This window comes from Musca vetustissima, unplaced genomic scaffold (genome assembly GCF_032173495.1).
Source record: "Musca vetustissima isolate MV318-11 ecotype Yass unplaced genomic scaffold, APGP_CSIRO_Mvet_v1 utg9295, whole genome shotgun sequence".
Lineage (NCBI taxonomy): Eukaryota > Metazoa > Arthropoda > Insecta > Diptera > Muscidae > Musca > Musca vetustissima.
Window position 1 is genome coordinate 222409 of NW_026879245.1, and position 14959 is coordinate 237367.

Consider the following 14959-nt stretch of genomic DNA (forward strand, 5'->3'; position numbering starts at 1 on the left):
TCGTGGATTTTTTAAAGAATATTTTTTCGAGGCTCAAACAAGTCGTGGATTTTTTAAAGAATATTTTTTCGAGGCTCAAACAAGTCGTGGATTTTTTAAAGAATATTTTTTCGAGGCTCAAACAAGTCGTGGATTTTTTAAAGAATATTTTTTCGAGGCTCAACCAAGTCGTGGATTTTTTAAAGAATATTTTTTCGAGGCTCAAACAAGGCGTGGATTTTTTAAAGAATATTTTTTCGAGGCTCAAACAAGGCGTGGATTTTTTAAAGAATATTTTTTCGAGGCTCAAACAAGGCGTGGATTTTTTAAAGAATATTTTTTCGAGGCTCAAACAAGGCGTGGATTTTTTAAAGAATATTTTTTCGAGGCTCAAACAAGGCGTGGATTTTTTAAAGAATATTTTTTCGAGGCTCAAACAAGGCGTGGATTTTTTAAAGAATATTTTTTCGAGGCTCAAACAAGGCGTGGATTTTTTAAAGAATATTTTTTCGAGGCTCAAATAAGGCGTGGATTTTTTAAAGAATTTTTTTTCAAGGTCTAACAGAGGCGTGGATTTTTTAAAGAACATTTTTTCAAGGTCTAACAGAGGCGTGGATTTTTTAAAGAATATTTTTTCAAGGTCTAACAGAGGCGTGGATTTTTTAAAGAATATTTTTTCAAGGTCTAACAGAGGCGTGGATTTTTTAAAGAATATTTTTTCGAGGCTCAAACAAGGCGTGGATTTTTTTAAGAATATTTGTTCAAGGTCTATCAGAGGCGTGGATTTTTTTAAGAATATTTTTTCAAGGTCTAACAGAGGCGTGGATTTTGTTAAAGGTCTAACAGAGGCGTGGATTTTTTAAAGTATATTTTTTCAAGGTCTAACAGAGGCGTGGATTTTTTAAAGGTCTAACAGAGGTGTGGATTTTTTAAAGTATATTTTTTCAAGGTCTAACAGAGGCGTGGATTTTTTAAAGGTCTAACAGAGGCGTGGATTTTTTTAATTATATTTTTTCAAGGTCTAACAGAGGCGTGGATTTTTTAAAGGTCTAACAGAGGCGTGGATTTTTTAAAGTATATTTTTTCAAGGTCTAACAGAGGCGTGGATTTTTTAAAGTATATTTTTTCAAGATCTAACAGAGGCGTGGATTTTTTAAAATATATTTTTTCAAGGTCTAAAAGAGGCGTGGATTTTTTAAAGGTCTAACAGAGGCGTGGATTTTTTAAAGAATATTTTTGAAAACGACGTTGATTTTTAAGAATAAATTTTTAGATGAAAATATCTAAGTTAGAGGCGTGAATTTTTGAAGAATATTTTTTCCATAATCGAAGTTAGAGACGTGGATTTTTAAGAATTAATTTTTCAAGAGGAAATATCGAAGTAGGGGGCGTGGATTTTTAAGAATAATTTTTTAAAGGAAATATCGAAGTTAGAGGCGTGGATTTTTAAGAAAAATATTTTAGGGGAAATATCGAAGTTGGTGGCGTGGATTTTTAAGAATAATTTTTTAAAGGAAATATCGAAGTTAGAGGCGTGGATTTTTAAGAATAAAATTTTAGAGGAAATATCGAAGTTAGAGGAGTGGATTTTTAAGAATAATTTTTTAGGCCAAATATCGAAGTTAGAGGTGTGGATTTTTAAGTATAAATTTTTAGACCAAATATCGAAGTTAGATGCCTGGATTTTTAAGAATAATTTTTTAAAGGAAATATCGAAGTTAGAGGCGTGGATTTTTTAAAGAATATTTTTCAAGGGGAAATATCGAAGTTAGAGGCGTGGATTTTTAACAATACATTTTTAGAGGAAATATCGAAGTTAGAGGCGTGGATTTTTAACAATACATTTTTAGAGGAAATATCGAAGTTAGAGGCGTGGATTTTTAACAATACATTTTTAGAGGAAATATCGAAGTTAGAGGCGTGGATTTATTGAAGAATATTTTTTTAGAGGAAATATCGCAGTTAGAGGTGTGGATTTTTAAGAATACATTTTTAGAGGAAATATCGAAGTTAGAGGCGTTGATTTTTAAGAATACATTTTTAAAGGAAATATCGAAGTTAGAGGCGTGGATTTTTTAAAAGAATATTTTTAAAGGGGAAATATCGAAGTTAGAGGCGTGAATTTTTAAAGAATATATTTCAAGGGGAAATATTGCAGTTAGAGGCGTGGATTTTTAAGAATACATTTTAAGAGGAAATATCGAAGTTAGAGGCGTGGATTTTTAAGAATACATTTTTAGAGGAAATGTCGAAGTTAGAGGCCTGGATTTTTAAGGATTTTTATTTCAACCTTTTTTCTTCGAGTGTCTCTCACTCATTTTGCACTGCTGCCCAGTTAATGACCAAACAAAAAATACAGCAACAATTATTTTGAAGTTATTTGATTTTTTTTCTTTTGATTCTTCACAAGACTCATTTCTCCCGGGTTGTTAAGTTGCTCTGTGGAAAATGAAGACAAAAGCGTTTTGTGATTTGTATGCCATTCTCCTCAAAACAAAACCCTAAAAAACGAATTCTTTTTATTTTTTAAACATTTTGTTTAAGGAAACCACGAAATATGAATTTAATATATGACCACACATTAATCACGGCCACGTTAATACCCCCAAAAAATAAAGCTTATGTGATTGTTGTTGTTGCTGTTGCAGGAAATCTCTCTGCGGTTTTGGATGCAGTTAAATGCATTCGCTGATCTCTCCATCCATCCATCTATTCCCCGGCTAACAACAAAACATTTATATGTTAACAATTCTTTCTCATCTTCATTAGCAAAATGAAAGAAGACTGAGAGGCAGGAGCAGGCGGAACGGACAGGAGGGAAAACTGTCTCTGATTACCGGCCAAATATCCAGTGTCGTTTTATTTTGAGGCTAAGGAAATTTTAGAGGTTTATTTTTTGTGGCTATCTTGAACCTTAATTTGTTGTCAAACAAAAAGGATGGCAAGTTTCTTTTTTTTCAGTTGACTTCGATGTTTGTCATTTCTCAAGACATGAATTCACTCGCCACAGACCATGTAGGGCTTGGGACCAAATAAATTATAGTTGTAAAAATAGCCTGAAATTGTAATCGTTTTGTCTTTGACAAATGAAAAAAAAAACAACAAAATATTTGAAACCAAAAAGGAAACTGTCGACTTATTTTGAAATTACACCCCAGGCAAATGTGTGGGTCCACAACCTATGGTTCATGTGACAGATAAAATTATAAGTAATGGGACCTGTTAATAACATCTTTGGGTTCATATTTATAACAGAACTTTGACGTAAGCCAATAAATATTTTTTTAAGAAATATCCAAACCAGAGGCGTGAATTTTTAAAGAATATATCCAGGCCATAGGCGTGGATTTTTAAAGAATATTTTTTTGAGGAAATATCCGGGCCATAGGCGTGGATTTTTAAAGAATATTTTTTTGAGGAAATATCCGGGCCTTAGGCGTGGATTTTTAAAGAATATTTGTTTGAGGAAATATCCGGGCCATAGGCGTGGATTTTTAAAGAATATTTTTTTGAGAAAATATCCGGGCCTTATTCTTGGATTTTTAAAGAATATTTTTTGAGGAAATATCCGGGCCTTAGGCGTGGATTTTTAAAGAATATTTTTTGAGGAAATATCCGTGCCTTAGACGTGGATTTTTAAAGAATATTTTCTTGAGGAAATATCCGTGCCTTAGGCGTGGATTTTTAAAGAATATTTTTTTTGAGGAAATATCCAAACTAGAGTCGTGGATTTTTAAAGAATATTTTCTGGAGGAAATATCCGGGCCATATGCGTGGATTTTTAAAGAATATTTTTTTTGAAGAAATATCCGGGCCTTAGGCGTGGATTTTTAATAAATATTTTTTTGAGGAAATATCCGGGCCTTAGACGTGGATTTTTAAAGAATATTTTCTTTGAAGAAATATCCGGGCCTAGGCGTGGATTTTTAAAGAATATTTTTTTGAGGAAATATCCGGGCCTTAGGCGTGGATTTTTAAAGAATATTTTTTTGAGGAAATATCCGGGCCTTAGGCGTGGATTTTTAAAGAATATTTTTTTGAGGAACCCTTAGAGACCTAAGCGTGGATTTTTAAAGAATATTTTTTTGAGGAACCCTTAGAGACCTAAGCGTGGATTTTTAAAGAATATTTTTTTGAGGAACCCTTGGAGACCTAAGCGTGGATTTTTAAAGAATATTTTTTTGAGGAAATATCCGGGCCTTAGGCGTGGATTTTTAAAGAATATTTTTTGAGGAAATATCCGGGCCTTAGGCGTGGATTTTTAAAGAATATTTTTTTTAGGAAATATCCGGGCCTTAGGCCTGGATTTTTAAAGAATATGTTTTTGAGGAAATATCCAAGCCAGAGGCGTGGATTTTTAAAGAATATTTTTTCAGAAATTATCCATGCCAGAGGCGTGGATTTTTAAAGAATATTTGTTTGAGGAAATATCCAAGACATAGGCGTGGATTTTTAAAGAATATTTTCTTGAGGAAATATCCGGGCCTTAGGCGTGGATTTTTAAAGAATATTTTCTTGAGGAAATATCCGGGCCTTAGGCGTGGATTTTTAAAGAATATTTTCTTGGGGAAATATCCGGGCCATAGGCGTTGATTTTTAAAGAATATTTTTTTGAGGAAATATCCGGGCCATAGGCGTGGTTTTTCAAAGAATATTATTTCTGGATATCTCTCGCTCTCTCTCTTTCTTTCTAAAAATCCGACATGTTCTTTATGGTTTTTTAGTACACGATGTCTAATTAAAAGGGGTGTGTGCTATAAAATAAGACACCATAAAAATTTGTTATTACGCACACACGCACATACACAAATAATCTTTCATCATGAAATTTATTACCAGCAACGGGAAGTAATTCCGTAATTTCATTGCATGAACAACAGCCTCTCCTCCGATCCCCTATGAATATGAAACCTGTCACGATGCCCAGAGTTTCGGGACGACAGCATTTTCACACACTACAACAATTTTGCATAACTACTTAAGTTATTACATACAGTTTTGTTGCTGTTGTTGTAGGTTCTTAATATTCGCCAAAGCATTTGTTCGCCCCTTCGAAGTATGAGCAGATTTTTTTCCATTTCGGAATTAAGTAGTAATGTAGTTGTTGTTGCTGCTGCTGTTGCAGCAATGAGACCTGATGTCATTGGTGTTCGTTGTTAAGACATCATCAAATTCTTGATATGTTGTTCTTGTTGCCTCTTGACGGACTGGCATGTTGCATGTCAAGACGCCATATTGATGTTGTTCGTTTTTTTTTGTTGTCTTTCTTGACCATATTTTTCTTATCCATCTTTCGGTTGGATATGCAAAATAGTAGCTGGCAAACGAATGAAGTTCGGCTATAATTTTGTTCATGTACATCCTACTTAAAAAAGGAATGGAAGGGGTTGTACCAAAGGAAAGAAACAACAACAGTCCAATGGCATTACCACAAGTGTTCTTAGTAAAGATGTTTTTTAATGGCTCTGGATATTTCCCCAAAAATATTCTTTAAAAATCCACGCCTCTCTGATATTCCCTCAAAAAATATTCTTTAAAAATCCACGCCTAAGGCTCTGATATTCCCTCAAAAAATATTCTTTAAAAATCCACGCCTAAGGCTCTGATATTCCCTCAAAAAATATTCTTTAAAAATCCACGCCTAAGGCTCTGATATTCCCTCAAAAAATATTCTTTAAAAATCCACGCCTAAGGCTCTGATATTCCCTCAAAAAATATTCTTTAAAAATCCACGCCTAAGGCTCTGATATTCCCTCAAAAAATATTCTTTAAAAATCCACGCCTAAGGCTCTGATATTCCCTCAAAAAATATTCTTTAAAAATCCACGCCTAAGGCTCTGATATTCCCTCAAAAAATATTCTTTAAAAATCCACGCCTAAGGCTCTGATATTCCCTCAAAAAATATTCTTTAAAAATCCACGCCTAAGGCTCTGATATTCCCTCAAAAACTATTCTTTAAAAATCCACGCCTAAGGCTCTGATATTCCCTCAAAAAATATTCTTTAAAAATCCACGCCTAAGGCTCTGATATTCCCTCAAAAAATATTCTTTAAAAATCCACGCCTAAGGCTCTGATATTCCCTCAAAAAATATTCTTTAAAAATCCACGCCTAAGGCTCTGATATTCCCTCAAAAAATATTCTTTAAAAATCCACGCCTAAGGCTCTGATATTCCCACAAAAAATATTCTTTAAAAATCCACGCCTAAGGCTCTGATATTCCCTCAAAAAATATTCTTTAAAAATCCACGCCTAAGGCTCTGATATTCCCTCAAAAAATATTCTTTAAAAATCCACGCCTAAGGCTCTGATATTCCCTCAAAAAATATTCTTTAAAAATCCACGCCTAAGGCTCTGATATTCCCTCAAAAAATATTCTTTAAAAATCCACGCCTAAGGCTCTGATATTCCCTCAAAAAATATTCTTTAAAAATCCACGCCTAAGGCTCTGATATTCCCTCAAAAAATATTCTTTAAAAATCCACGCCTAAGGCTCTGATATTCCCTCAAAAAATATTCTTTAAAAATCCACGCCTAAGGCTCTGATATTCCCTCAAAAAATATTCTTTAAAAATCCACGCCTAAGGCTCTGATATTCCCTCAAAAAATATTCTTTAAAAATCCACGCCTAAGGCTCTGATATTCCCTCAAAAAATATACTTTAAAAATCCACGCCTAAGGCTCTGATATTCTCTCAAAAAATATTCTTTAAAAATCCACGCCTATTGGTCTGATATTTCCTCAAAAAATATTCTTTAAAAATCCACGCCTATTGGTCTGATATTTCCTCAAAAAATATTCTTTAAAAATCCACGCCTATTGGTCTGATATTCCCTCAAAAAATATTCTTTAAAAATCCACGCCTAAGGCTCTGATATTCCCTCAAAAAATATTCTTTAAAAATCCACGCCTAAGGCTCTGATATTCCCTCAAAAAATATTCTTTAAAAATCCACGCCTAAGGCTCTGATATTCCCTCAAAAAATATTCTTTAAAAATCCACGCCTAAGGCTCTGATATTCCCTCAAAAAATATTCTTTAAAAATCCACGCCTAAGGCTCTGATATTGCCTCAAAAAATATTCTTTAAAAATCCACGCCTAAGGCTCTGATATTCCCTCAAAAAATATTCTTTAAAAATCCACGCCTAAGGCTCTGATATTCCCTCAAAAATATTCTTTAAAAATCCACGCCTAAGGCTCTGATATTCCCTCAAAAAATATTCTTTAAAAATCCACGCTTAAGGCTCTGATATTTCCTCAAAAAAATATTCTTTTAAAATCCACGCCTATCGCCCGGATATTTCCTCAAAAAATATTCTTTAAAAATCCACGCCTATCGCCCGGATATTTCCTCAAAAAATATTCTTTAAAAATCCACGCCTATCGCCCGGATATTTCTTCAAAAAATATTCTTTAAAAATCCACGCCTATTGGTCTGGTATTTCCTCAAAAAATATTTTTTAAAAATCCACGCCTATTGGTCTGGTATTTCCTCAAAAAATATTTTTTAAAAATCCACGCCTAAGGCTCTGATATTCCCTCAAAAAATATACTTTAAAAATCCACGCCTAAGGCTCTGATATTCTCTCAAAAAATATTCTTTAAAAATCCACGCCTAAGGCTCAGCTGGTCTATTGAAAAAAAATATTTTTTAAAAATCCACGCCTAAGGCTCTGATATTTCCTCAAAAAATATTTTTTAAAAATCCACGCCTAAGGCTCTGATATTTCCTCAAAAAATATTTTTTAAAAATCCACGCCTAAGGCTCTGATATTTCCTCAAAAAATATTTTTTAAAAATCCACGCCTAAGGCTCTGATATTTCCTCAAAAAATATTCTGTAAAAATCCACCCCTATTGCTCTGGTATTTCCTCAAAAATATTTTTTAAAAATCCACGCCTATTGGTCTGTTATTTCCTCAAAAAATATTTTTTAAAAATCCACGCCTATGGCTCTGATATTTCCTCAAAAAATATTCTGTAAAAATCCACGTCTATCGCCCGGATATCTTCTTAAAAAATATTCTTTAAAAAATCCACGCCTCAGATGGATGGTCGGTGAAAAAATATTCTTTGCAAATTCTAGGCCTCAGTTGTTTTTCCCCATTACTTTCCTAACCTACCTCTTCCAAAATAAATATGGAGTTATGAATATGATTTCAGATAATATGGCAGCCATTTTGGTGGAAGTTTTTTTCAATCCTTATGTCCATTACTAGTTTTTTTAGTCATCACCCCGTCACTGTGATCCTCTCATCACCGTAACACCATCGTCACCAGTCTGATGGGCAACAGGCTCTCATCACCGTCATCATCATTAACATTAATGGACCATCAACGGGAATGTGGCGGAAACAAAATCTGTTTGTGTGTATGTACGATGTAACTAGGCAGAAAACACTTGTTGTTGTCGAGGCTATTATTTTGCAAGGAGGATGAGGAGTTGTTCGCACCACACATACTCACTTAACCACACACATACATGAACAAAAAATGTTAACTCATGATCATTTCCTTTTTTATTTTTTCCTTCTTTTCGGTTAATGGCAACTTGTCACAGATGTTATGGATAGGCGGAGTTCTACCCAGGCCGATTTGTTGCAAATCGACAAAAGACATCAACTACAACAAGAAAACCACTACAATGACAAGTAACTAAACAAAAAATGTTTAACAAATGGCCATTACATCAAACCGAATTCGCAATTCCTTTGACTAAATTTTACTTTCTCTTGTGGTAAAGCCAAAGGCGGGGGGACGATGTGGACACCTCCCTCTCTCACTTCGCCACATCAACCTGGGGTTGGGAAAAAAAATAGAAATTAAAATTAATTGTCAATTGCTGAGATTTTTTCACAGCAGCAGCTGTGTTTGGCTATGTTTTCATTTTCAATTAAGCGAAAGGTTTCATTTGGCCTGACCTGCATTTTGCAAATTCCGCCAGCAGAGGGTTTGATGGAAGAAGGAAGAAAAAAACTCGAAATGTGCATGAAATGTTGGATATTTTGTGTTTGTGAATTTGCCACAATGGTGTTGAACTGGTTCGAGAGAAGAAAAAACTAGATGCAGATGTGGCCAAACCGGGAATAGATAAGAAGGTAATTAGGGATACTGGCAGTGGTTAATATTTTTGATTGTAGACACTTTGACGGAGGAGCAGGAGAAAGCAAAATTGAAGGAAAGAGTGACCAAATCAGAAAAAGCCATTAAGCGGAACAGCATAGTCGAACGGAGCTGACCCCATGATACCCTACACAACTACTCCTTCAACTTTCTGGGAAACTAAATTCCGAGAATGACTAAAAATTTCCGATATTTACACCCTCTAGTGTGTTAATGGCAAAATAAAGCAATATATGAAAATGTTTACTCGGTTACTAAATTTTTGAATCGGATATTCAGATAATAAAACCGGTTTTAATGCCTTATATGTGTATCATTAGAAAGCAAATAAAGAAAAACGCTCAATAAATTCGGGACGAAAAGGACACACAAGGAATCGAGTAAGAAGGACAATATGGAAGAATGTATTAAAAAACAAGTGAACGGATCAGTATAGTCGGATAGGGCCGACCTTATGATACCCTACATGACTACCACAGAACTCTAAGTTTCTGCATATTTGTACTCTCTTGACCGATTGAAGAGCAAAAGGTCCTTTGCGGCATATTTTCCTAATAATTTTTTCTCGATAAAATCGATCATGCCAGATATCTTTCTCTGTGTAAAATTTCGTGATGTTCGAGTCTTAGTTGTGGCCTCTATATCGACCAGAAAAACAGACAAAAATAAAGTAATTTGGTTTGATTGGGACAATTGGGGCGTATGAAGTATGTTCTAAATCATACGCCACCAAGTCTCATTCAATTATTTAACATTATTTCAAATACCGGTGAAAACTTTATTTAATAGAGATCGAAATATTAAATAAAACTCTTTCAACTTTTGCACAGGTATAAATAATTTTTTTATGGAGATGTTGGATTTTTAAAGAATTTTTTTTCAGAAGGAGTGGATTTTTAAAGAATTTTTTTAGGAGGCGTAGATTTTTAAAGAATTTTTTCAGGAGACGTGGATTTTTAAAGATTTTTTTTCAGGAGACGTGGATTTTTAAAGATTTTTTTCAGGAGACGTGGATTTTTAAAGAGTTTTTTCAGGAGACGTGGATTTTTAAAGATTTTTTTCAGGAGACGTGGATTTTTAAAGAGTTTTTTCAGGAGAGGTGGATTTTTAAATAATTTTTTCAGGAGACGTGGATTTTTAAAGATTTTTTTTCAGGAGACGTGGATTTTTAAAGATTTTTTTTCAGGAGGCGTGGATTTTTAAAGAATTTTTTTTCAGGGGTAGTGGATTTTTAAAGAATTTTTTTGTCAGGAGGCGTGGATTTTTAAAGAATTTTTTTGTCAGGAGGCGTGGATTTTTAAAGAATTTTTTTGTCAGGAGGCGTGGATTTTTAAAGAATTTTTTTGTCGGGAGGCGTGGATTTTTATAGAATTTTTTTGTCAGGAGGCGTGGATTTTTATAGAATTTTTTTGTCAGGAGGCGTGGATTTTTATAGAATTTTTTTAGGAGGCGTGGATTTTTATAGAATTTTTTCAGGAGACGTGAATTTTTAAAGTTTTTTTTCAGGAGACGTGGATTTTTAAAGAATTTTTTCAGGAGAGGTGGATTTTTAAAGAATTTTTTCAGGAGAGGTGGATTTTTAAAGAATTTTTTTCAGGAGAGGTGGATTTTTAAAGATTTTTTTTCAGGAGGCGTGGATTTTTAAAGAATTTTTTTCAGGAGGCTTGGATTTTTAAAGAATTTTTTCAGGGGGCGTGGATTTTTAAAGAATTTTTTTGTCAGGAGGCGTGGATTTTTAAAGAATTTTTTTGTCAGGAGGCGTGGATTTTTAAAGATTTTTTTTGTCAGGAGGCGTGGATTTTTAAAGATTTTTTTTGTCAGGAGGCGTGGATTTTTAAAGATTTTTTTTGTCAGGAGGCGTGGATTTTTAAAGATTTTTTTTGTCAGGAGGCGTGGATTTTTAAAGAATTTTTTTGTCAGGAGGCGTGGATTTTTAAAGAATTTTTTTGTCAGGAGGCGTGGATTTTTAAAGAATTTTTTTGTCAGGAGGCGTGGATTTTTAAAGAATTTTTGTGTCAGGAGGCGTGGATTTTTAAAGAATTTTTGTGTCAGGAGGCGTGGATTTTTAAAGAATTTTTTTGTCAGGAGGCGTGGATTTTTAAAGAATTTTTTTGTCAGGAGGCGTGGATTTTTAAAGAATTTTTTTGTCAGGAGGCGTGGATTTTTAAAGAATTTTTTTGTCAGGAGGCGTGGATTTTTAAAGAATTTTTTTGTCAGGAGGCGTGGATTTTTAAAGAATTTTTTTGTCAGGAGGCGTGGATTTTTAAAGAATTTTTTTGTCAGGAGGCGTGGATTTTTAAAGAATTTTTTTGTCAGGAGGCGTGGATTTTTAAAGAATTTTTTTGTCAGGAGGCGTGGATTTTTAAAGAATTTTTTTGTCAGGAGGCGTGGATTTTTAAAGAATTTTTTTGTCAGGAGGCGTGGATTTTTAAAGAATTTTTTGGGCGTGGATTTTTAAAGAATTTTTTTGTCAGGAGGCGTGGATTTTTAAAGAATTTTTTTGTCAGGAGGCGTGGATTTTTAAAGAATTTTTTTGTCAGGAGGCGTGGATTTTTAAAGAATTTTTTTGTCAGGAGGCGTGGATTTTTAAAGAATTTTTTTGTCAGGAGGCGTGGATTTTTAAAGAATTTTTTTGTCAGGAGGCGTGGATTTTTAAAGAATTTTTTTGTCAGGAGGCGTGGATTTTTAAAGAATTTTTTCAGGAGGTATGGATTTGTAAAGAATATCTTTTCAACGACCATCTATATTTTTTGATGAAATATCAGAGCCTTTAAAGAATATTTTTTGAGGAAATATCCGAGTCAAAGGCGTGGTTTTTTAAAGAAAATTTTATTGAGGAAATATCAGAGCCATAGGCGTGTATTTTTAAAGAAAATTTTATTGAAATATCAGAGCCATAGGCGTGGACTTTTAAAGACAATTTTATTGAAATATCAGAGCAATAGGCGTGGTAGAAAATTTTATTGAAATATCAGAGCCATAGAAGACAGGCGTGTATTTTTAAAGAAAATTTTATTGCGGAAGAGACATAGGCATATATTTTTAAAGAAAATATCGTAGACATAGGCGTGGACCAGTTTTATGTGGCCCCTTCCATTCGACAAGTTAGGCCAACTATTATATTCGTCAAAACAAATTTTCCAACATTTTCCTTTTTATGCTGCATCGTCGCCCAATGGCTTATGTTGCCCTATCCTCTGTGTCATATTTGCAGGTGCCGGCCGCCTTTTCAGTGATTTATTATGAAATATTGAGTCGGCTTCCATTGTAAATGGCAAAGAATTTTTTGGGCCATGAAAGTAAATAGAAAGGGCTTTTCTGCAAAATGAAAAAAAAAAACATTTTTTTATTGTTTATGTGCAGCGGTTAGAGGCCAACATCTTAATTCGACCGAATTGTTAACTTGACCTACTAAAGCCAAACAAAATAGGGAACTAAATTAAGTCATCAATTTTGCAATGGAGAAACAAATTTGACGGTCATGATGCATTTTGCATAAATTTTAATTGGGAGATAATTGGACTTGGAGTTGGGCTATGGAAAGGAGAACATTCAGAAAATTGAGGTTGTAAAATAAATTACATTTAGTTTGGGTTCAATTTACTCAAATTTCCATCAACGCGATATCTTGCTATTAGGCTAGCGTTTCAATGAGAAATCTTTGACAACAACATTCTTTATGGGTCACTAAAAAAATATCCTTGCCTATATTTTATTTGTGCCTCTGTTTTGCATCCACTTAACCTTTACAAATTTTTCTTCAAAATGGTTATCTTCTATTTTCTTTTTGCTTCAAAGTTTCTTCTTTTTTCCCTAATTAGCATTTTCCAAACTCCATGGAATTTCAGCAATGACCTCCAGATAGTTAACTTCGTATTAACACTACCACCACCACTGCACCACCAACAAATAGAAACCTAAAATCCTATTAGGTAAGAATATACGACCCATAAACGCCTTCAAAACACACGACGGGTGATTTTTCTCCATCAGCAAATGGTCCTATCGCACAAATGATCGCTTGGCAGCATGAAATCGTTTGCAGTAAAACAAAATTTGAATATCTGGTCAAGTTTAGCAAGGCTAGCCATAGAGCAGAACAGAACAAGATATTCACACATTCGGCTGGCACTTACACATGACAAACCAAATGTGGAACACTTAACCACCCACTGTTATGGTGGATTGCGAATTGTGACGGACAACGACGCGTTGTAGGCCAAGTCAAGTAGGTATCATGAGCTGTCCTGACCATATATATTTGTTTTTTTTCTTTTTCGTTCAAGTCACAGCTGTCCAATATCATGGTAAAAGCTGTCGATAATCATAACCATTATGTGTCACCATGATGAGAGAGAGAGAGGGATGTATGAAGGGAGTCTGAAAGTAAAAGAGGGATGGTAAGAGTTACCATGCAGATTTATTATTTATTTAAAAATTGCACCAAGATAAAGGCAATAAAAAATATACATATATATTTTTTAAATTCAAGCCATTGTAAGGGCCATGAAATCTGAACCGATTTCAATAAAACTTGACGCACGTTAGGCAATACTAACTTCATTACGTTGTGCAATTTTTTGTGCGAATCGGCCATATTTTGGATCTTTGGTGCACCGTTTACTGAAAATCGGACGAAACTATATATGGGAGCAATATATAAATCTGAACCGATTTTTGCGAATTTGTGCGAATCGGCCAAATGTTGGGTCGTTGGTGCATCATTTACTGAAAATCGGACGAAAATATATATGGGAGCTATATCTAAATTTAAGCCGATTTCAACGAAACTTTACACACAGTAAGTTATATTAACTTCAATCTTTCGATTTGCACGAAAATTGGCACAGGGTACTGAATTGAGTCTGGAGAGATGTGTGCAAAATGTTGTGCGAATCGGCTATATTTTGGGGCTTTGGTGCACTATTCACGGGAAAGTCGGACGAAACTATATATGGGAGCTATATCTAAATCTGAACCGATTTTCACAAAATTTAGCACACGTCACTCCAGACTCAATTCAGCACCCTGTGCCAATTTTCGTGCAAATCGAAAGATATTTAGAGACTTTGGCGCACCATTTACCTCAAATCGGACGAAAATATATATGGGAGTTATATCTAAATCTGAGCCGATTTTCATGAAACTTTGCACACATTATTCTAGTCTCAATTCAGTACGCTATGCCAAATTTCGTGCAAATCGAAAGATATATAGGGACTGTAGTGCACTATTTACATAAAATCGGACCAAAATATATATGGGAGCTATATCTAAATCTGAACCGATTTTCATGAAATTTAACACACATCATTCTAGACTTAATCCAATACGCTGTGTCAAATTTCGTGAAAATCGAATGTTATATAGGGACTTTAGTGCAACATTTACATAAAATCGGACGAAAATATATATATGAGCTATATCTAAATCTGAACCGATTTTCAAGAAATTTTACATACATAATTCTAGTCTCAATTCAGTACGCTATGCCGAATTTGGTGCAAATCGAAAGATATATAGGGACTTTGGTGTACCATTTACATAAAATCGGACAAAACTATATATGGGAGCTATATCTAAATCTGAAGGGATTTTCACGAAACTTTGCACACATCATTCTGTACCTATTTCAGTACCCTGTGCCAAATTTCGTGCAAATCGAAATATATATAGGGACTGTAGTGCACTATTTACATAAAATCGGACCAAAATATATATGGGAGCTATATCTAAATCTGAACCGATTTTCATAAAATTTAACACACATCATTCCAGACTCAATTCAGTACTTTATGCCAAATTTCGTGCAAATCGAAAGATATATAGGGACTGTAGAGCACTGTTTACATAAAATC